Source organism: Mustela nigripes, chromosome 12 (assembly GCF_022355385.1).
Source record: "Mustela nigripes isolate SB6536 chromosome 12, MUSNIG.SB6536, whole genome shotgun sequence".
Taxonomy (NCBI): domain Eukaryota; kingdom Metazoa; phylum Chordata; class Mammalia; order Carnivora; family Mustelidae; genus Mustela; species Mustela nigripes.
In genome coordinates this window covers 54,148,492-54,173,320 of record NC_081568.1, presented here as the reverse complement: position 1 = coordinate 54,173,320, position 24,829 = coordinate 54,148,492, and the positions used below count along the sequence as shown (strand labels likewise).

Below are 24,829 nucleotides of genomic sequence, written 5' to 3'. Positions count from 1 at the left end.
AAAAAAAAAAAAAAAAAAAAAAAAAAAAAAAAAAAAAAAAAGTGGGTCTTACAATGATATACAAGGTCTAGCTCAGTTTTCTCTCTGGCCTTATCTGCTATATTTCTCTTCTTTTCTCTGTTTCAGTCACACTGGCCTCTTTGATTCTGTCAGAACACTGTCAGACGTGTTCCTACTTCAGGGCCTTTGTACTTGTTCTCTTTGCAATGCCCTGCCCCTAATACCTACATGACTTATTCTTTCTCTGTTATGGGCTGAATTGTGTCCTCCAAAAATCTGTATTTTGACATCCCTAACTCCAGTACCTCAAAGTGTAACCATATTCAGAAAACAGATCTTTAAAGAACTGGTTAAGTTTTTAGAGGCCTCTTTTTAGAGGACATTAGGTTGGGACCATAATTTAATATGTCTGATGTCCTTAAAAGAGTAAGAGAAACCAGTGATACGTATAACATGCATGTACAAAGAAAAGACCATGTGAGGACACAGCAAAAAGCTGGCCATCTGCAAGCCAAGGAGAAAATCCTCAGGAGAAATCAAACCTGATAATCCCTTGATCTTAGATGTTTAGGCTCCAGAACTGTAAGAAAATAAACTTCTATTATTTAAGCTATCAGTCTGTTTTGTTATGGCATTTTGTTATGGCAGCTCTAGCAAAATTATACTCTCCCTTTCACTAGGTCTTTGAGTAAAAGCCATATTCTCTGTGTAACCTTATATAAAACTTCCTACATACCCTAGATCCTATTATTTTCTTTTTATAATATATGCAACAGAATACAAACTGCATTTCTTTACCTTATTTATTGTTTATTTCCTCTATTTCATGAGCTCAATGAAGATATTTTGGCCTTTTATTTATTTATTTTCTAGATTTTATACTACTATCTCCCTGGAATGTACAATAGTGTCCTTCATAGAATAAGACCTCAGCAATTTATTAACTGGGCTGGATGTATACAAAAATGTAAGGACTATTAGGAAAGAAAAAAACAATAAGTAACTGAAATCCATGCCACAAGAGTAGAAATAGAGGGTATAACCTAGGTCTTTAACCTTTTATTGACTACTCTAAGAGAATCCCATTATAGAAAGAAAGAGAAAATAAGCAAATATTTGGAATATGGAGTGATGAGAAATATGAACAAAATAAGACTAGGATGGAGTGGGTATGTTGAAGGGGACAGGTGCACATAGTGAAATATTAGGAAAGTTAAGAAAGGCTCCGTGGAGGAGGACTTTCTAAGAGTATGAAAACCTATTTTGGAAAGAAAATTATTAGGTATTGCCATAGGGCCTTATGTTTCAACTTTTATGTGTTTTTCTTTTCTCTTTTAATATATCAAAGTACAAAAAGATAAAAATATCACAGAAAATCTACCTTAGGAGCTAGATATGGCAGAAATACATTCCATTAGGCTTAGAGTGCTCAAGAATAGTTCAAATGCCCTTGATCTGGAGGCCCTTCTTGGCTTAGCTCTGTCATTTACTTGACATTTGATTTAAAAAAATTAACTTGTGGTAAAATATACATCTTAGTGATTTTTAAGTGTACAGTTCAGTAGTATTAAGGATATTCATATACCGTACAGCCATTACCACTATCTGTCTCTAGAACCAGCTTCATCTTGCAAAACTGAATCTTTGTAACCATTAAACAATGATTCCCCATTTCCTCCCTCCTCTGGTCTTTGGTAACTGCCATTCTACTTCCTGTCTCTATGAATTTTATTATACTCTAGGAAATTCATATAGGTAGAATCATAGAGTATCTGTCCTTTTGTGACTGGCTTATTTCACTTAGCATGTTGCCCTCAAGATTCATCTGTGTTGTAGCATGTGTAAGAATTCTCTTCCTTTTTATGGCTGTGTGTGTGTGTATATATATATACATATATGTATATATATATATATATATATATGCAAACTTTGTTAATCCATTCATCTGCTGGTTGACACTTGGGTTGCTTCTACTTCTTAGCTATTATGAATAATGCTGCTATGAATAAGAGAGTACAAATATCTTCTGAGGTCCTGCTTTCAATTCTTTTAGGTATATAACCAGAAGTGGAGTTGCTGAATCATATGATAACTCTATTTTTAACTTTTTAGGGAATCATCAGCCACAATGGTTCCAAAATCCTATATTCCCACTAACCATACATGAATGTTCCAATTTCTCTACATCTTCACCAACACTTGCTATTTTCTGTTGTTTTCTTTTTTTTTCTTTCCTCTTTTCTTCTCTTCTTTCCTTTTCATTTTTTCTTTCTTTATTTTTTTCTTTTTAAATGTGTGTGAGGTGGTACTAGTCATTTGAATTCGAATCTAAATTTTCTATAAATTTCTGTTTCTTGTCTAAATTGTCTAAATTTCTGTTTCCCGTTTCCTGTTTACTATGAAATTTGGATGATCCAGTAAGATGTAAGGCTAGTAAATACATGTGAAATTCCTTTGTGAAACTTAAAGATTCTACTTTGTTCTGGTAACTCTTTGGCTCTTCTAGAATTCTTATATGTCTGGGCTTTTCCTAAAAGAATGTTAATTACTAAAGTAGACTTATAATTGAATATATAAATAACCAAAGATAAATGGAAAAAGTTAATCATTTTTCCCTTCCATTCCCTGCCCTTTGCTCACAAACACAAGTGTGAAATTTTATAATTTCAAGAAATATATAACAACTATTTAAATGACTCAGAACACAGGAAAGCCCCTAAATATCCCCAACTCATTCTGTAATGCTATCAGGACCCTGACACACAATCTAAACAGAGATACTATAATCACAAGAAATTAATATAATTTGAAAATGGAAGCAAAGAAACTACTAGCAAATTGAAATAACAATATATAAAAACAATACTTAACTACAAAATTATTCCAAAATGTCTAAGCTGTTAATGAAGTACATTACACTAATAGAAGGGGTGGGGAACCCTCTAAAGTTTTTCAACTCTAAAGTTGAAAAGGCATGCGATAAAATTTACTATCACTTCATGATTAAAATTATAAACATTCTTTGGAAATAGGGCAAATGGTACCCCTCAAAATCAAAAATTGTTTTTGACTAAGTTCAAAATTGTAAAGCTTCGTGAAGTCTATAAATTATTAGATACAATATAAAAATGAGAACAATAAGGACTCACATTTATACATAAGAAACAGGATTATGCCCTTTACCTGGATTATCTCATTTAATCCTCACAACAATCCCAGAAACTGGGGGCCAGTACTGTTTCAATTTTATAGGTAAACAAACCTACAATCAAAGAAATGAAATATACCCAGAGTCAAAGAGCTAGTCGCTGACAGACCCGTTCCTCAGAATTAAGCAAGCTAAAGAAAGACTTCGGTTTCATACAACTTTCATAGTATGTCCCTGACAGTTACATAGAATACTGTCCCTGAATTTTGTAGCCATTTTTGTACCAGCACTCCCAATAAAAAACCTTAGATGAGCGTCCCTGTAAAATTGAGTTTCTCTTACTCTTTGATACCATCTGTGATCATATCAGCAGGTGTTAATTGTTCTTTTGTTAATATCCAAACTAATCCTATTAAGGCTAACAGTGTGTGGCCCACTACAATTTAGTACCAAGGTCCAAAACATAAAAGGAGATCTGGTATCCATTTATGCCTCCAAATAATACACTTTTTAACTGCAATGAAGTGGTCAATTCCCCAAAGACATTCTAAGCATCTGCCTGAAGTGTTAAAGGAGTTAGTTCCCCTCATATCGATTAGAATAGACAAATTAATTGGAAAGGAAATTCATTGTTTAATATTATGTACAATTTACTGACTTAAATAACACCCAACTTTTGAGATAAGAGAAGCTTTTCTTTTGTGTAGAAAGATGGAATTTCTGTTGGTTAAACATGGCATATACCAATTAGGAAAAATAAAACAGTTAACTGTATTCATTCAATGACCTCTCTAGGCATTTGTAAGCAATAGGCATTTAACCTTCCTCTTTATGTTTTGTTGAAGGCCAAAAGAAAATCCAGAGACTAACCTTTTGTAGGGCTTTTAAAGGAAGACATATACTATATTTCCTTTTGCTTGATTGATAAAATTTGCCAAAAAGAGGGTTTGGAAACCAAAATAACGACTATGGCAATTTAGCTTGAATTATAAAGTGATCCTTTTTACAGTTTTTATGCAATTGAAAATAACATATATTTATATGTAACTATGGGCATTTGTGTGTATAAAAAGTTAGGCATCAAATTATAATATACATTACCTACCTTCATACTTTGTATTTATGCTAAAATTAGGTTCATTAAATAAATGAGGATTACATTTATTAGAAATGCACTGCTACCAAATTAAACTACCATTGGAGTCTAGCAAATTGACCAGAGAGCTAATCATTTGTTTTGCTGATCTCTCTTTTGATGTGCTAAGAGCCCCTAATAAGGATAGTTAAAGCATTAAACTGAGAACTCAAGTGTGAAAACTAACATTATCTCCTAATTTGATGATAGACATTAATTGTCGGTTATATTTCACAGTTAATGACTGAGAGAAATTTCCACATCTGTGTAGCTTTTTAGTTGCCCACATAGTAGTCCCCCAAATTATACCCCAATGAAAATAGAGGAGAAAAGTAGCTACACAATTTACCAACAGTGGTAGGACAAATTTTTAAAAAGTTCTTCTATTTATATTAAAAAGCCTGCAACAGATTGAATACGGATCTGTTTGTTTGGGTTGTCTTCTAGAAAAGAAGGCCACATGCTCACAAATAAGCAAAAACACCATATTACCTAGAGAAGGGGGAAGGTTTGAATTGTTTAAGCATAAGTGAGAGCAAACATTTTTCCATTCTCCCAAATGTATTCCCAAGAAAAGGTAAGTAAAGTAATTATACTCATTACATTATTTATTTATTTTTATCTTAGAATTGTTGGGCATTTCGTCCTGATGCATTTCCAACACAAGGAGTACATATGTGCGCACACACACACACACACATTCTCACACATTTCTCCATGTGTATACATCCACATAAGCTCTCCCCACATTCATGCTCACATATTCTCCCTTGTTATGCAATCCATTCTGTTCTTGAGCTAGGATACCAATGGATACATGCAGTTCTGCTTTTTTAAATATTTACCTTGCATATAAGTCAAAATACTAATTACCTTCCTTCTGCAATCAATACATCCTCAGACATACAAAATGGGTATTTTTGTCAAGTCACTTCTTGCAGAAGGTAAACTGAAGCAGAGCTCACTTAATCAATTTCTTTTTATTCTATCTGCTTTCAGTGAATATGTAAATGTATCCTATAATTTCCAGAAGTATTTTTTTTTATTTTTAATTTTTTTTATTTTTTATAAACATATATTTTTATACCCGGGGGTACAGGTCTGGGAATCGCCAGGTTTACACACTTCACAGCACTCACCAAAGCACATACCCTCCCCAATGTCGATAACCCCACCCTCCTTCTCCAAACCCCCCTCCCCCCAGCAACCCTCAGTTTGTTTTGTAAGATTAAGAGTCAATTATGGTTTGTCTCCCTCCCAATCCCATCTTGTTTCATTGATTCTTCTCCTACCCACTTAAGCCTCCATGTTGCATCAACACTTCCTCATATCAAGGAGATCATATGATAATTGTCTTTCTCTGCTTGACTTATTTCGCTAAGCATGATACGCTCTAGTTCCATCCATGTTGTCGCAAATGGCAAGATTTCATTTCTTTTGATGGCTGCATTCCATTGTGTACATATACCACATCTTCTTGATCCATTCATCTGTTGATGGACATCTAGGTTCTTTCCATAGTTTAGCTATTGTGGACATTGCTGCTATAAACATTCGGGTGCACGTGCCCCTTTGGATCACTACGTTTGTATCTTTAGGGTCAATACCCAGTAGTGCAATTGCTGGGTCATAGGGCAGTTCTATTTTCAACATTTTGAGGAACCTCCATGCTGTTTTCCAGAGTGGTTGCACCAGCTTGCATTCCCACCAACAGTGTAGGAGAGTTCCCCTTTCTCTGCATCCTCGCCAGCACCTGTCCTTTCCTGACTGGTTGATTTTAGCCATTCTGACTGGTGTGAGGTGATATCTCATTGTGGTTTTGATTTGTATTTCCCTGATGCCGAGTGATATGGAGCACTTTTTCATGAGTCTGTTGGCCATCTGGATGTCTTCTTTGCAGAAATGTTTGTTCATGTCCTCTGCCCATATATTGATTGGATTATTTGTTCTTTGCGTGTTGAGTTTGCTAAGTTCTTTATAAATTTTGCACACTAGTCCTTTATCTGATATGTCGTTTGCAAATATCTTCTCCCATTCTGTCAGTTGTCTTTTGATTTTGTTAACTGTTTCCTTTGCTGTGCAAAAGCTTTTGATCTTGATGAAATCCCAATAGTTCATTTTTGCCCTTGCTTCCCTTGCCTTTGGTGTTGTTCCTAGGAAGATGTTGCTATGGCTGAGGTCGAAGAGGTTGCTGCCTGTGTTCTCCTCAAGGATTTTGATGGATTCCTTTCGCACATTGAGGTCCTTCATCCATTTTGAGTCTATTTTCATGTGTGGTGTAAGGAAATGGTCCAATTTCATTTTTCTGCATGTGGCTGTCCAATTTTCCCAACACCATTTACTGAAGAGGCTGTCTTTTTTCCATTGGACATTCTTTCCTGCTTTGTCGAAGATTAGTTGACCATAGAGTTGAGGGTCTATTTCTGGGCTCTCTATTCTGTTCCATTGATCTATGTGTCTGTTTTTGTGCCAGTACCATGCTGTCTTGATGATGACAGCTTTGTAATAGAGCTTGAAGTCCAGAATTGTGATACCACCAACTTTGGCTTTCTTTTTCAATATCCCTTTGGCTATTCGAGGTCTTTTCTGGTTCCATAGAAATTTTAGAATTATTTGTTCCATTTCTTTGAAAAAGATGGATGGTACTTTGATAGGAATTGCATTAAATGTGTAGATTGCTTTAGGTAGCATAGACATTTTCACAATATTTATTCTTCCAATCCAGGAGCATGGAACATTTTTCCATTTCTTTGTGTCTTCCTCAATTTCTTTCATGAGTACTTTATAGTTTTCTGAGTATAGATTCTGTGCCTCTTTGGTTAGGTTTATTCCTAGTTATCTTGTGGTTTGGGGTACAATGTAAATGGGATTGACTCCTTAATATCTCTTTCTTCTGTCTTGTTGGTGTAGCGAAATGCAACCGATTTCTGTGCATTGATTTTATATCCTAACACTTTACTGAATTCCTGTACAAGTTCTAGCAGTTTTGGAGTGGAGTCTTTTGGATTTTCCACATATAGTATCATATCATCTGTGAAGAGTGATAATTTGACTTCTTCTTTGCCGATTTGGATGCCTTTAATTTCCTTTTATTTTCTGATTGCTGAGGCTAGGACTTCTAGTACTATGTTGAATAGCAATGGTGATAATGGACATCCCTGCCGTGTTCCTGACCTTAGCAGAAAAGCTTTCAGTTTTTCTCCATTGAGAGTGATATTTGCGGTGGGTTTTTCATAGATGGCTTTGATGATATTGAGGTATGTGCCCTCTATCCCTACACTTTGAAGAGTTTTGATCAGGAAGGGATGCTGTACTTTGTCAAATGCTTTTTCAGCATCTATTGAGAGTATCATATGGTTGTTGTCGTTTCTTTTATTGATATGTTGTTATCACATTGACTGATTTGCCGATGTTGAACCAACCTTGCAGCCCTGGAATAAATCCCACTTGGTCGTGGTGAATAATCCTTTTAATGTACTGTTGAATCCTATTGGCTAGTATTTTGGTGAGAATTTTTGCATCTGTGTTCATCAAGGATATTGGTCTATAGCTCTCTTTTTTGATGGGATCCTTGTCTGGTTTTGGGATCAAGGTGATGCTGGCCTCATAAAATGAGTTTGGAAGTTTTCCTTCCATTTCTATTTTTTGGAACAGTTTCAGGAGAATAGGAATTAGTTCTTCTTTAAATGTTTGGTAGAATTCCCCCGGGAAGCCATCTGGCCATGGGCTTTTGTTTGTTTGGAGATTTTTATGACTGTTTCAATCTCCTTACTGGTTATGGGTCTGTTCAGGCTTTCTATTTCTTCCTGGTTCAGTTGTGGTAGTTTATATGTTTCTAGGAATGCATCCATTTCTTCCAGATTTCAAATTTGTTGGCATAGAGTTGATCATAGTATGTTCTTATAATAGTTTGTATTTCTTTGGTGTTAGTTGTGATCTCTCCTCTTTCATTCATGATTTTATTTATTTGGGTTCTTTATCTTTTCTTTTTGATAAGTCTGGCCAGGGGTTTATCAATTTTATTAATTCTTTCAAAGAACCAGCTCCTAGTTTCATTGATTTGCTCTATTGTTTTTTTGGTTTCTATTTCATTGATTTCTGCTCTGATCTTTATGATTTCTCTTCTCCTGCTGGGCTTAGGGTTTCTTTCTTGTTCTTTCTCCAGCTCCTTTAGGTGTAGGGTTAGGTTGTGTACCTGAGACCTTTCTTGTTTCTTGAGAAAATCTTGTACCACTATATATTTTCCTCTCAGGACTGCCTTTTTTGTGTCCCACAGATTTTGAACTGTTGTATTTTCATTATCATTTGTTTCCATGATTTTTTTCAATTCTTCTTTAATTTCCCGGTTGACCCATTCATTCTTTAGAAGGATGCTGTTTAGTCTCCACGTATTTGGGTTCTTTCCAAACTTCCTCTTGTGGTTGAGTTCTAGCTTCAGAGCATTGTGGTCTGAAAATATGCAGGGAATGATCCCAATCTTTTGATACCGGTTGAGTCCTGATTTAGGACCGAGGATGTGATCTATTCTGGAGAATGTTCCATGTGCACTAGAGAAGAATGTGTATTCTGTTGCTTTGGGATGAAATGTTCTGAAAATATCTGTGATGTCCATCTGGTCCAGTGTGTCGTTTAAGGCCTTTATTTCCTTGCTGATCTTTTGCTTGGATGATCTGTCCATTTCAGTGAGAGGAGGGTTAAAGTTCCCTACTATTATTGTATTATTGTTGATGTGTTTCTTTGATTTTGTTATTAATGGGTTTATATAATTGGCTGCTCCCACGTTGGGGGCATAGATATTTAAAATTGTTAGATCTTCTTGTTGGACAGACCCTTTGAGTATGATATAGTGTTCTTCCTCATCTCTTATTATAGTCTTTGGCTTAAAATCTAATTGATTTAAGGATTGCCACTCCTGCTTTCTTCTGATGTCCATTAGCATGGTAAATTCTTTTCCACCCCCTCACTTTAAATCTGGAGGTGTCTTCGGGCTTAAAATGAGTTTCTTGGAGGCAACATATAGATGGTTTTTTTTTTTTTTTTTTTTATCTATTCTGATACTCTGTGTCTTTTGTTTGGGGCATTTAGCCCATTAATATTCAGGGTAACTATTGAGAGATATGAATTTAGTGCCATTGTATTGCCTGTAAGGTGACTATTACTGTATATTGTCTCTGTTCCTTACTGATCTACCACTTGTAGGCTCTCTCTTTGCTTAGAGCACCCCTTTCAATATTTCCTGTAGAACTGGTTTGGTGTTTGCAAATTCTTTCAGTTTTTGTTTGTCCTGGAAGCTTTTAATCTCTCCTTCTATTTTCAACGATAGCCTAGCTGGATATAGTATTCTGGGCTGCATGTTTTTCTCGTTTAGTGCTCTGAATATATCATGCCAGCTCTTTCTGGCCTGCCAAGTCTCTATGGATAAGTCAGCTGCCAATCTAATATTTTTACCATTTTATTTTACAGACTTCTTCTCCCAGGCTGCTTTCAGGATTTTCTCTTTGTCACTGAGACTTGTAAATTGTACTATTAGGTGACGGGGTATGGGCCTATTCTTATTGATTTTGAGGGGCGTTCTCTGAACCTCCTGAATTTTGATGCTCATTCCCTTTGCCATATTAGGGAAATTTTCTCCAATAATTCTCTCCAGTAAACCTTCTGCTCCCCTCTCTCTTTCTTCTTCTGGAGTCCCAATATTTCTAATGTTGTTTCGTTTTATGGTGTCACTTATCTCTCGAATTCTCCCCTCGTGGTCCAGCAGCTGTTTGTCCCTCTTTTGCTCAGCTTCTTTATTCTCTCTCATTTGGTCTTCTATATCAGTAATTCTTTCTTCTGCCTCATTTATCCTAGCAATTAGAGCCTCCATTTTTTTTTATTGCATCTCATTAATAGCTTTTCTTATTTCAACTTGGTTAGATTTTAGTTGTTTTATTTCTCCAGAAAGGGCTTTTATATTTCCCGAGAGGGTTTCTCTAATATCTTCCATGCCTTTTTCGAGCCCGGCTAGAACCTTGAGAATTGTCATTCTGAACTCTAGATCTGACATATTACCAATGTCTGTATTGATTAAGTCCCTAGCCTTCAGTACTGCCTCTTCCTCTTTTTTTTTTGTGGTGAGTTTTTCCGCCTTGTCATTTTGTCCAGATAAGAGTATATGAAGGAGCAAGTAAAATACTAAAAGGGTGGCAACAACCCCAGGAAAATATGCTTTAACCAAATCAGTAGAGATCCCCAATCGTGAGGGGGGAGAAAGGGGATAAAAAGAGGTTCAAAAAGAAAGAAAGAAAAAAAAGAAAAGAAAAGAATTTTAAAAAAGAAAACGAATAAAGATAAATATAAAAAAGAAAAAAATATATATATTAGATAAACTAGTTAAAAATGTTAAAAAGAAAAGGGTAAAAGTTAAAAAAAAATTTTTCAGAAGAAGAGAAAAAAAATGAAAAAGAAAAAAATTAAATTAACTGCAAGACTAAAAAAATTCACAGGGAGAAAGCCATGAGTTCCGTGCTTTGCTTTCTCCTCCTCTGAAATTCTGCTGCTCTCCTTGGTATTGAAACCGCACTCCTTGGTAGGTGAACTTGGTCTTGGCGGGATTTCTTGTTGATCTTCTGGGGGAGGGGCCTGGTGTAGTGATTCTCAAGTGTCTTTGCCCCAGGCAGAATTGCACTGCCCTTACCAGGGGCTGAGTAATCCACTTGGGTTTGCTTTCAGGAGCTTTTGTTCCCTGAGTGCTTTCCGTAGAGTTCCGGAGAAGGGGAATATAGATGGCGGCCTCCTGGTCTCTGGCCCGGAGGAGCCGAGAGCCTGGGGCCCCACTCCTCAGTGCACCCTCAGAGAACAGTGCCCAGTTACTCCCGTCTGCCTCACCTCCGGCCGCGCTCCGAGCTCACTGAGACTGCGACGGGTTCAAAGTACCCCCGAGCTGTGATCTTACTGTCTGCTCTGTCTCTGTAGCGGGTTTTCCCGTTCCAATACCCGCAAGCTCTGCGACACTCAGACACCCCCTGATCCTTCTGTGATCCTGCAGGACCTGAGGCCACACTGACCCCGCATGGGCTTTGCCCCGGTTTAGCCTCTGGAGCAATGTCCCTCAGCGGAACAGACTTTTAAAAGTCCTGATTTTGTGCTCCGTTGATCCGCCACTTGCCGGGAGCCGGCCCCTCCCCCCGGGGTCTATCTTCCTGTCGCTTTGGATTCACTTCTCCACCAGTCCTACCTTTCAGAAAGTGGTTGTTTTTCTGTTTCCAGAATTGCTGTTCTTCTTCTCTTCGATCTGCTGATGGATTTGCAGGTGTTTGCAATCTTTAGATAAGCTATCTAGCTGATCTGCTAGCTGAAGTAGTCTCAGCCTGCTACTTCTCTGCCATCTTGACACCTCTCCTTCCAGAAGTATTTTTAATCTCCATAACAGTCTTTATAATATTAGATGATTTCTTTTATCATTATTTTTAAAATAAATTTCATGAAAACCTTATATTAAACCTGAATTACTGAATTACTCTCAAAAGTAAGTAAGTGGCCAATTTTGGGAAATCATTGTTGAAATTCTACAATTTTGAATTTCTATAACATTTTCAAAATATCAGTATCATTGTATTCATTCCTTTTAACATTCATTGTATCTATAATCTATTATGTGTCAGGTACTTTGCTTGATTCTAGGCATACAAAGATGAAGAAAAATTTCCCTGTTTTAACAGAGCTATAAACTCCCATATTTGAGCAAGCTGAAAAAATGCATGTGACTATGTATAAGTATTCATTATCATTTAGATTGCATTTTGGGGTTTTAGTTGTTATGGTAAAACCAATGCTTTATGGTAAACAAATGTGCAATTAGGATAGTTAATACCTATACACATTGTGTAACACTCTATATGAAAGTGTTTAAGCAAATTTTGAGGCAGTAGCAACTCCTCCCCATTTCTCTTGGATTTGATGTAAACTCTTTTCATAGAACATCCCTGAAGAAGTGCAGAGAGCTAGAAAGCACATGACTTGGTTTTTATTAGTTGACAGTCCTACGTAGCTGGTGATAACAATAACTCTGGCTCTGAGAAAAAGAAACAGCAAAGAAAGGAATAGAATATGATTGAGTGCACAGAAAGAAGACAATTTTTGGATTACTTATAAGATGTGACAGATGTATAAGTTCCTTTTTTTAAAAAAAAAAAATTATTTATTTATTTGACAGACAAAGATCAAAAGTAGATAGAGAGGCAGGCAGAGAGAGAGAGGAGGAAGCAGGCTCCCCGCTGAGCACAGAACCCGATGCGGGACTTGATCCCAGGACCCCAAGATCATGACCCGAGCCAAAGGCAGAGGCTCAACCCACTGAGCCACCCAGGTGCCCCATATAAGTTCCTTTTAAGAATGAAGATATTATAGTTATGAAAAAGATGGTAAGAAAAGTGCTCAGAATCTGGAGTCTACTATAATTTCTTCTCTGATTCTTTTAGCAAGAACAGACTCCTTTTAAAGATTAGTTTATTTTAATGAATCTTTTAGTATAAATTATTAAAATCTAATACTCATATAAGATTTTTATGGTACAAAATAGGTATTCACATTTATAATAGTAATATTTCCCTAAACACATGAATTTGGTTGGTTTTACCAAAGTACGCCCTCCACAGAATGAATACTAGTATCATATTCAGTATGACGCTATCAGTACCCTTGAAATTAAGGAATTCTTTATCTTTAGCCTTTATATCCCCTAGACACCTCAAAGCACCCCTTGATGAAAGGCTCAATTTACAATTTTTTAAGTCTAATTTAAATGTGTTTTATATTGTTGTTATATTCTATTGACAAAGATAATAGCTCATTACAGAGCACTTATGTGTGAGTATGCATATAATTTCATGGAATTGTAAGAATATTGATTCTGCATCACTGATTGGGATAACAGGTAAGAGATCTTTTTATGTGTGGATGTCTCACAAAACCAGTATCATAAAGCACGTAACTGCTCTGATTATATATCCTGAAGATTTGTTCATGTCATAGGATGTTTTTCTAAATCATGATTTTAAATAGCTACATGGTATTTCAGCATATAAATGTAACATAATTTAATCATTCAATTCTCTAAATTCTTAGATAAGCTTTCAGATTTTTTGTATTTTCATTCTTGTAAATAATGATATAATGAATATCCTTACATATTTTATCCTGCACATATCTGATTATTTTATTAAGTTAAAGGGAAGAGCTATATTCAAATATATAAAGAGTTGGATAGCAATGATTTTTGTCAAATAACTCTAATATGGTTGAGCAAGTATAAGCACAATGTACAAGTACACTGTATCTGAATTATTGCATTTTCTATACTTTTGTTAACAGTAGGTATTAAAAGCAAACTGGTACAGCCACTGTGGAAAAAGTATGGAAGTTCCTCAAAAGTTAAACATAGTGGGGTGCCTGGATGGCTCAGTTGGTTAAGTGTCCAACTCTTGATTTTAGCTTGGGTCATAATCTCAGGGTCCTGAGATTGAGCCCAGCATTGGCTCCACACTCAATGCAGAGTCTGCTTGTCCCCCTCCCTCTGCTCCTTCCCTTGATCTCTCTATCATATAAGTAAATAAAAAATATTACTTTAAAAGAGCTAAAAAATAGAACTACCCCTATGATCCAATAATTACACTACAGCGTATTTACCCAAAAATACAAAAACAATAACTAACTCAAAGAGACATATGCACCCTTATGTTTATAGCAGCATTATTTATAATAACAAAATTACAGAAGCAACCCAAGTGTCCATTAATAAATAAATAAGAGAAGACGTAGTGTAAACACACACAAACACACAAACACACACACAATGGAATATTACTCAGCCATAAAATTACTCAGCAAACACAATGGAATACCACTTAGCCATAAAAAAGAATGAAATCATGCCATTAGCAGCAATATTGATGGAGTTAGAAAGTATACTGTTAAGAGAACAAGTCAGTCAGAGAAAGACAAATACCATATGATTTCACTCAGATGTGGAATTTAAGAAACAAAACAAATGAGCAAAAAGGAATTAAAAAAAGAGAGAGACAAACCAAGAAACAGACTCAACTATAGAGAACAAACTGATGGTTACCAGAGGGGAGGTGAGTGGGGGAGGGGGGGATGAGTGAAATAGGCAATAGAAATTAAGGACCACATTTGTGATGAGCACCAGGGATTGCACAGATGTGTTCAATTGCTATATTGTACACCTGAAACTATTATAACACTGTATGTTACCTGTACTGGAAATAAAATAAAATAAAATTAAATTAAAATAAAATAATAAAATAAAGGTATTAACATTTATAATTATCGACATGGCAAGCAAAAGGTATAATGTTTTAATTTTCCATTTTTTTCAGCTATGACTAAAAATGTTGATAACTCAGTTTTTTGTGTGTGTTCTTTTGCACCAACATCCTGACTTTGGAGTAGTATAATTTCTTTCACAAGGTTCCTTTAATTTTGAGGCACTAAATGACAAAATAGAAAAAGGAGACATTTTTACAGGTCAGGGAGAAATATATATTCTTCCAACTTACTATGTGTATGTATTTGGGCTCACTGCAAGCATTCTATAAATCACTGCTGATTTTTGGCCTTAAAATGAAAACTTTAACACATTTATCAAGCGATAATTAATAAGGTAGTTGTAGGTTCAGACCTCATACTAGTAAAATACCCACCACAGACTAAGTGACAAACATAAAGTTCATCTAATTTTAATTGAAACCACATATTTCTAAATATCTTTCAAAAGTACCTGAAGATACTATTTATAAAGCAAGGTTAAATATATAATTAAATGACATTATTTAAGTACAAAAAGTTCCCATTTTAACAAATATTTTCTTTTCCTTAAGAATAGAAGTGGCCATTTTAATTTATTGTATGTTAAGAAAGAGGCCCATTTTTTTGAAAGAGAAAATTAATCTATTAGACTACAGATTACATGATGCATGTTAAGTAAAGGTATGACATCTGAGCTTTACTCCAAGGATGGATGGGAAACCAGTGAATGGTATTAACCAGGGGACTGACATTAGCTCACCAAATTTGGAAGATTATACTCTGATCACTGTTGGAAGAGTAGATTGTGAGGTTAGAATGAAAGCTGAGAGATAGTTTAAGAAGTTACTGCTAATGTCCAGAGAAATAAACAGCAATAAATAGCAATAGCTTGGATCAGGATGGTAGCACTGGAAAAAGAGAGAAGAAAGTATCTTGGTCCTAGTCAATCAGTCTTATTGATGGACTAAATATAATAGGACAGAACTTCACAACAACTCCTAAATTTTTGGCTTACCCACCTGACAATGTCATTTATGAAGATAGGAAAAGCTCAGGAAAAAGTGGGTATGGAAAATTAAGTGTAAATCAAGTACTCATTTCCAAGTAGAAATAAAAGTGACTGTTGAGTAATTCTATGTTCAAAGTCAGACACTATGATTTCAATAATACAGCAGAACCTAAGTAGGAATTTATAAATGTTACCTTATAGGGAAACAGGTGTTTGCAGATGTGGTTTTATTAAGAATTTTGTGGGTTGGGGCACTCAAAAGAGTAGAGTAAGCACCTGACTCTTGGTTTTGGCTCAGGTCATGATCTCAGGGTCCTGGGATGGAGGACTGCATCGGGCTCCACACTCAGCAAAGAGTTCTCTTAGGGATTCTCTCTCTCTCTCTCTCTCTCTCTCTCTGCCTCTCTTGCTTGTGCCCTCTCCATTTCAAATAAATAAATAAATCTTTTAAAAAACTTTTTGTGATGAGGAGCAGAGATTATTCTGGATTATCCACGTGGATTTTAAATCATGTATGTCCTTGTCAAGGGGTAGAGGCAGAGGGAGATTATACGTACACAGAAAGGAGGTGATGTAAAGATGGAGCTAACAGAGATTTTAAAATTTTGGCCTTGAAGAGTAATGTGGCCACAACCAAGGAATGTCGGTAGTCACCAGAAGTTGAAAGAAGGGATAGATTCACTCCTAGAGCCCCCAGAGGGACTGTGGTCATGCTGACAACTGGATTTCAGTCCAGCGATAATAATTCCTGATTTCTGGCCTTCAGAACTGTGAGAGAATAAATTCCTGTTGCTTTAAGTCATTGAATTTGTTATAATTGGTTATATCAGCCACAGGAAACTAAAACAGATTTTGATACTGAGAGTAGGGTGCTGCTGTAACAAATTCCTGAAAATATGGAAGTGCCTTTGAGATTGAGTAATGGGTAAAGGTTGGAATAATTTTGAGATGCATGATAGAAAAACTTAGATTTCTTTGAACTAACTCGTGATAAAATTCCGGATGCTTAAGCACGTCTAGTAAAGGCTCAGAAAGAAATTAGGCACGTGTTATTGAAAATTGCAGGAAAGGTGATCCTTATTACATAGCATCAGAAAGTCTAGCAGAAATATGACCTACCATATTGAAAGCAGAACTTATAAGCAATGAACTTAAATATTTCACTGAGATTTCCTAGGTAAGGGTTTAAGTGCAGCTTTATTTCTTCTTATTGCTTATAGCAAATGTCAGAGGAAAAAGGAAAACTCAGGGAAGAAAGTAGTAAGCAAAAATAAACCAGGACTTCATGATTTGGGAAATTCTCAGGCTCTTTACATTACAAAAAATTCTAAAATTATGGGACTTACTGTGAGGAAAATGAACTCTGAATATAAAGCTATGGGTATGGCTAGACAACCACTGGCCATTGTGCCCAAACAATCAAAAGTTAAGAGTACTCTCTCACAGAGGGCTCTTAAAGAGCATAAGCATGTGACTCATGGACCCACTCAACCATCTCAGCAGAAGCCACAAATAAAGATGGGATTATCCAGAAAACAGGTATAGAGGACTCTTGTCTATTGCCATAAATCCCTGTGACAAAGGGGATCCTGGAGATCTACAAGAATTGAGAAATATTTACCAGTAGAAATACTGCCATCTTTGCCTGTAAGGGACAAAGAGAGGATACAATGAAGGATATATAATTCCCAGTAGAGTGCCATAGGTCAACATGCCAGAGTCATGGGTATAAGAGTAAAGACCAGATCTGTGTATACAGAGGCCAGAGTCATGGGCCACAAGGCAAAGCCTCAAACCACAGATGATTATTCCCAGCACTTGGAATCTAATGAACACTGACTAGATCCTGAAATTGCTTTGGGGCTAGTAACTCCTTTTTCCCTTCTGTTTTCCCCCTTTTGGATTAGGAATGTAGATAGCTGTTAATCCTTGGCCTGTCCAAGCACTGTACTTTAGAAACAGATAACTTGTTTCCTAGTTTCACAGATCTAGAAATTGAGAGGAATTTTGTCCCAGACTGGATCATACCCAGACTCTAACTCATTTCTAAGTTAGATTATTTAGATAATGCAATTTAAGACTTTGAGTTCATAATATTTAGATGAGATTTTACACTTGAGATAATACTCTCATGAGTTGAGACTTCTCAGGATATTGGAATGGGACAGCTATATTGTACATGTGGGATGGATCTGAATCTTTGTAGACCAGGTGGTAGACCATGGTAGGCTAAATAATGTCCTCACCCAAAAGATGTTCATGTCCTAATCCCTGGTGTCAGTATTACCTTTTGCAGCAAAAAAAAGGGGGGGGGGACTTTGGAGATGTGATTAAATTAAGGATCTTTGAATAAAGAAATTATTTGGGAATTTCCAGAATGGTCCTTAAATGCAATCACAAGTGTTCTTATAAGGGAGAGGCAGAGATAAACTGGAGACATAAGAGAGAAGACAATGTGACCATGTGACCGATGTGACCATGGAGAAATTATTTTGGAATTTCCAGAATGGTCCTTAAATGCAATCCCAAGTATTCTTATAAGAGAGAGGTAGAGATAAACTGTAGACATAAGAGAGAAGAAAATGTGACCATCAAGGCAGAAACTGGAGCAATGTAGCCACAAGAAAAGGAATGCTGGCTATCAGTGGAAAACGGAAAAGGAGAAAACAAATTCTCTGCTATGGCTTCCAGTGGGAAGGTGGCCCTTCCACAACTTTGATTTCATCCCAGCAATACTAATTTTGAATTTCTGACTTCCAAACCTGTGAAAGAATAAGCCATTGATTCCTGCTACCTAGTCTGTAGCTGAGAATGTAGGGGAGAAGGATTTTTATTTTAAATAGAACTTAGGGAACAGGAGCTTCATTGATTATCTGACATAGGAACACAAATTATTTACTCATGCTCCTCTTTCTTCTTGCCCTCTATCATAATTCCAACAAATGCTTTGGTAGGCACCATGTAGGAACATATGACAAAGGGTTTTATTTGCCCCCACTGAAGTTAACTGCAGCACTTAAAAGAAATAGAGCTCTACACTCAAATTTCTAAAATAATATCAAATGTAAATTTGATCACATTGTGACTCCTCTCCAGGTAAACAAGTCTCGGTCTTCTATATAAAAGGATAATTTTAGTCAAAGGAATTTGTTTCATGACACACAACCAATTCATCATAACAGCAGCAAAAGCAATGTGCTAAAAAAATAAAAAGCAATGTGCTTATGACTGGCACATCCACCCACTGGCACAGGAAAAATTCTTGAAGTTGGTCAAATCATCATTTAAGTCATTTGGCTGACTGGCTAGACCCAAATTCCAGTAAACACATCCTTGGACTCCATGCAAAAGGCTTTGAGGACTTCCACTCCTGCTGGCAAAGCTGCAGGTCATTACCACATAAAACTGCCTCTGCTGTTACATATTTCAAATTAGTATTTTTTTCCTCTCTCCCCTCCATCCTTTTCCAGACTATTGGTGCCCTTCCCACTGTGCATAAAATTAAGCATTAGATGGCTGCTTAGTAATCATGATGTGGTTTGTTTATTTTTGGAAGTGCATATTGGGGGTGCTTTTACAATTATCTTTATTCTCTGTAATTAATTTCCAGAGCATTAAATGTAAATTATCCCTCTGTGTGAAGTGTCAGTGCTATCACCTAAGCAAGGAAAGAGGTTCAACTTTCTAAACTATGGGAGAATTTTCTCTACCTCATTCTGTTAGCTCATTGTGAAGGGAAAGACTAAAGTAAAAAAAGAGAAAAGGCAAATTTTAGGAAGCTAATCTTGCTTTCTCTGGCTTCATCGTTTCTCAAACTCATAATTGCTTTGTACAGTTTGCAGTAAATCCTTGGAGGACTAGCAGAGGATGCTGCAGTACAAAGTAAGCTAAGATCTAAATTTCCAATAGGTCAGAAAGCCCTAGCTTGATGACTATTAACCTCAGTGGTCAGTTTACTCAGAGCAGAGCATGGAGCAATTTCAAATGCACAATGAGCTCAGGTGCCTGAATATGCTTAGAATTTCTTTGGCATTTTAAGGCCGACTTCAGCAATTTTCACATGAAAACCACACAGTAAAATATTATTGGAAAAGCAATGTGAAAATTTTAGTCACTATGTTGCCCTTTCCTTAGGATGAGCTGATGTGAATCACACATATTGAGTATGATTAATGTACAATTTGTTGGAATGAGTCATATTACATACAAGTTTCTGTGGTAATCTTTTCATTTTAATCACTGGATTTCTGAATCTAAGATGTGCCGGTCCACAGGAAGAATCCAAAAGTTACTCTCCTGTCCTTTTCCCTTGCTGATGTAACATATATGTTGCTAAAATGCATATTTAGAAGAGGAGATAGATTTAAATATTGTAAATATTCAAAGTCCATATTTCTTACATTTGGTCATGTGATTGAGGGAACTCTTTGGTCTCCCTGATAAACAAGTTATCAGCCTTACAATCCCAGGACCAGTTTCATAAAAGTATGTCACCCAAATGCTGAACTTGTTTTAGAGATATTTCAAATTCTATTTTAAGTGCTTTGTAACATTTTGTTACACAAATCTATGCGGAAGTTCTGATAGGATCTTATGGGAAAAAATTTATATCAATTCTCTGCCTTATTCTTTGCTCTTATCTTTATCAAAATATGTTTCAATTATATAAATCACAGTAGCCACAAAAATATAACAAACATTACACATAAAAGATGGCCTCTTTGTTTCCATGCATGCATCTTCAAAACTGAGGTATACTGAGGCAAGGTAAAAAATGACTAATGAACTATAAAATATAGATGTTGGGGTCACCTGGATCGCTCAATCAGTTAAGACTCTGCCTTTGGCTTAGGTCATGATCCCAGAGTCCTGGGATCGAACCCCATGTCAGGCACCCTGCTCAGGGGGGAGTTTGCTTCTCCCTCTCCTACTCCCCCTGCTTGTGCTCTTTCTCTCTCTTTCTCTCTGTCAAATAAATAAAATCTTTTTAAAAATAAATAAAATATAGATGTCATATCCCTAGTTTGAAATATGTTAAGACCTTGACTTCTGGATTACAGTATACCAGGATCTCTGTCCCTCCGTTTTTTGGCTATGTGACCTCAGGCTAATCATTTAACTTCCATAAGCCTAGGTTTCTTCATTCATTAGGAAAAAAGAAATGATAGTTATCTACTTCTGGAGCAGTTTTGGAGCCAAAATGGGTAACATAAAAAGTAAAACAGCTAGTGTGTAAAGGAACTCAACAGACTGCCTGTTCTATTTAAAAGTTAAAATACTTTCAACTCCCCCCTTCACCTTCAACCTCCTCTTCTACTATGTACAGATTAAACAGAATACACAAAAAGCCAAATTGGCCCATGCCTACTAGCATATAGTCCCTAATATGATTTCAACCCCCCACCATTTTACAGAGCATAAAATGGAGAACTAGAAAGGCAGTCTTCCCCAAATTTGTATGATTAATTAATGGTAAGAGTTCATCACCTCACTCATTTGCAGGACAATATTATTCACTATGAATAATCTGACCGCATATATATTTTATTTGTAATCTTAAAGAAAATTACTACATCATATGCTGCACCTTTCTTTTAGTTGTTTATTTGACAGAGAGAGATCACAAGAAGGCAGAGAGGCAGGCAGAGAGAGAGGAGGAAGCAGGCTCCCTGCTGAGCAGAGAACCCGATGCGGGACTCGATCCCAGGACTCTGAGATCATGACCTGAGCCGAAGGCAGCGGCTTAACCCATTGAGCCACCCAGGCGCCCGAGTTATGACATCCTTAACAGCAATTTAGGCAGCAATGTAGTAAACCTAAAGGAAGAAAACTGGCCTTATTCTAAGACATCGTTTAGTGGATCACTTGCTTTTAACATCTTGAATGTATGTAATGTATGGTTCTCAACTTCACTAAAGGGTTAAGGATGAAACATTTGCCTAATGTTACTGTTTCAATATGCTTTAATCACTTAGGTCCTACATTTTGCTCAAAATAACTTTGCCACTAGGTGGAAACCTTTAAAAGATAAAGGCTGTTTCTTTTTCTACAGTACCAGATTTAATGCTAACATATGGACATTATAAAAAGTTTAAAATTTTTGTTTCCTCTGAATTTAAAAAAAAAAAAAGCAAAATAAGGGCTCTAAGAGGCTCCACAACAATTGGAAATGTAGTTCAGTCTAAATTATCTTTAAAAGTATTTTTGAAAGAAGCTATTCAGAACATACATATGCTAAATGTTTAAAACGAAGTTCAGTTCAAAACCGTTTGGCAAAGCCTTCTTTTGCTTTGCTTTTGTCTATTTTCTATATCATGTGCTATGCCTTAATATGATTTTCTTTTGCACTCTCTAATAATTTTATATAATAATTAGCATATTGAAATTGTCCACATCTGCTTCAGAGGTTCATTAGGCATTTACCTATATATTTATTTGATTTAGCACTTGGTACTCTATCTCTCATAAAATTGCCTGTTCATGCTCTGAGCTAAATTCAACCTTAGAGAAGCCAAAGTAAGCACCCTTGGCAGTGGGTGTAGCTTCTATTGCCATTATTTTAGCCAAAAGTCTGCTTTGCCCCATTATCAAAATGCAAATAAAGTTTAAAAAAATTTTTAAGCGTATACATGTCCTTAAACATTCTTATTCATCTGCTCAGAACCTAAAGCTACTTGGATTTATTTCCTAACCAAAACATCAAAATCTACATTTTTTAAGTTGAAATTCATTAAAGCATTATAGTTCCAGAAGCAGGAAATAGCTGACACAGATTCCAGAATAATTTGGGGGATTTTTTAGAAAACATTAGACTATATATCTGTTATTAAAGCGTATAAGCTAGCTATGGGATTGGATTTTTACAACTTATTTGCAGAGGATTTGAGGGTAGCTGATCCTTATTCTCGAACCACACAACTAAAAGTGCAAAGCTAATAGTTAATAATGCTTGAGAGAATCTGGAGAAACAAGGGAGAATTGTTCCCTCCAGTTTTGTGTAGCTAAGTGGTAGTATTCAGGAATGTTCTGATCATTCCCGTCTAGTATCTGACAATAACTTCTGCTGACAGCAAAATATTTATTTTCTTGCAAAATGCTTCAAAACATGAACAAATATCTTCTAATATGATAAAATGCTGCATACAAAAACTACTTTGCTAGAGCAACTTATAAAATGTTGTTTGTATCTACTAAAGTGTTGATGTCTTATTTTATCCAGGAGTATTTGCATTTTAGAAGAAAAATAATAGAAAAAGAACTTCAACTTAACGAGAGAATTTTGGATGGATCAAAGATTGTGAGAGGTATTTTGGGTGAAAGACCTTTCTAGAACCTCTAAAATGATGCCATACTTATAAATGTCTACTCCAAAATCCTGATTGTTCCATTTTGTACCACTACCTTAGTACCATCATATGAATACCCTTTCACTTCATACAAGCTTATGAAAGTCGTAAGTTACCAATGATCAAATGCTTATGTTGTAAGCACTACATTTAATCATTACAATCATTTCTCCTTCCTAGGAAGCAGATGCCATTATTCCCACATCAGATATGGGAAAATTAATAAAGGAGGTAAATTAGCTAAAATCATTGATCAGCTCTGCAGTAGAACTAGGGTTCAAAATAATTTCTATCTAGTTGCATGGCAAATGTAACTTCATGATATACAGTTGAGAATGATCAGGATCAAACAGAACAAACCAAAACAAAAATAGCTATATGGAGCCAGAACCCAAGTCTGTTTGAATTCCCACTGTTTACATAATTTGATATATGCCTTCAGATTTCTAACAAAGTTTAAATATTTAATTGGCACTAGACACACAATAGTCAACACTTAAGACAGAGTGCTATAGTTTTTCTAACATCTTATAAAAATGAAGCTTCTACATACTGTTTTAGGAAGAACAGCTTGGTTTTCACACGTATCTCTGTTAACATTAAGTCCCTTGTTTGTCCTAAGGAAAACTTCCAAAAGAATGGGGTATTCACAGCGAAACAGTACTTCAACACGACCGTCAGAAGCACACTTCAAAAAGGTCTGCGGTCCTTCCTGCACCTCTAGCATAACTGATGACCTCCTGACCCCATGCTCACCCAGGGACACAGGTGCCACAGAGATGACTTGATGGATATCCCTGGTGTCTGCAAAACAGAGCCTGCGGTTCGCATGTCGGACTTGTTCTGGTCTTTGGCCACCACCCTGCACACCATGAAAGCAGGTGACCTCCGGAAAGTGAAAGAAATTCTGAGAACTTTGGACAGGAAAGTTAAAACATTCTTCACTTGTATGATGGTGAAGGTGGGAGATTGGGGTAAATCCATGATACTCCCCAGGTCTGTAGCCCGACCGGGTTCTAGGGTTCGCCCTAAATTCCCTACACCTGCACCTTAACTGTCTGGCCACCAGCCGAGCACAGAAACTGAGCTTTCTTAGCCGTAGAAACACAGCAGCACTTTCAGCACGCAGTGTATACTGGCCCTTCCTTGCACTTTCGCCACACCTGAATTATTGGCTCTCCCTACTTCTTCCTCCTCCTCCTCTTCTGCAGGCTCAGCAACACTTTACCTGGCCTTTTTTTTTTTTTTTTTTTTTTAACCTTTTTCCCCCTAAACTAATTCTGCTTGGATTTTTGTCTTGTTTATAAAATTAAAATTACCGGGGTGGGAGGGACATTTTATTCTTCAAAATTGGATTTGTATAACAAAATTTATAAAAAGCTGATAAAAGAAATCAAAGAAAAACCTGTCAAAAAAAAAAAAAAAAGAAAAAGAAAAGAAAAGAAAGACAAGTACCATCTTTGTGTATTGAAATGCAACACAGCAAAGAGGTCCATTCTACCCAAACTGATCTATAGGTTTAATGCAATTTCTATCAAAATCTCAGCAAGATGTTCTGTCGATATAGACAAACTCATTCTAAAATTTATCTTGAAAGGCATAAACCTTAGAATAGATAAAACAGTATTGGGGAAAAAAGAATAGTGTCAGAGGAATCAATCTAATATTGAGGTCTACTGTACGGTTACATGAATCAAGATAACATGGCATAGGTAGAAGAATAGACATAAGGATCAAAAGAAGAAAATAGAGAACAGAAATAGACACAAACAAATAAGCTCAACTGATTTTGGACAAAAGAGCAAAGTCAATTCAACAGAGGAAGGATAACCTTTTTGACAAATGGCGCTGGAACACTTAGACATCTCAGGTAAACTCAATCAATCAAC

The 24,829-nt window shown here is 36.2% G+C and overlaps 1 pseudogene; it reads left to right on the top strand.

Annotated features, from left to right (window-relative positions):
* LOC132027524 (large ribosomal subunit protein eL20-like) overlaps positions 1 to 23,669 on the top strand; it is a 74,202-nt pseudogene extending 50,533 nt beyond the window's left edge.
* The last annotated feature ends 1,160 nt before the right edge of the window (positions 23,670 to 24,829 follow it).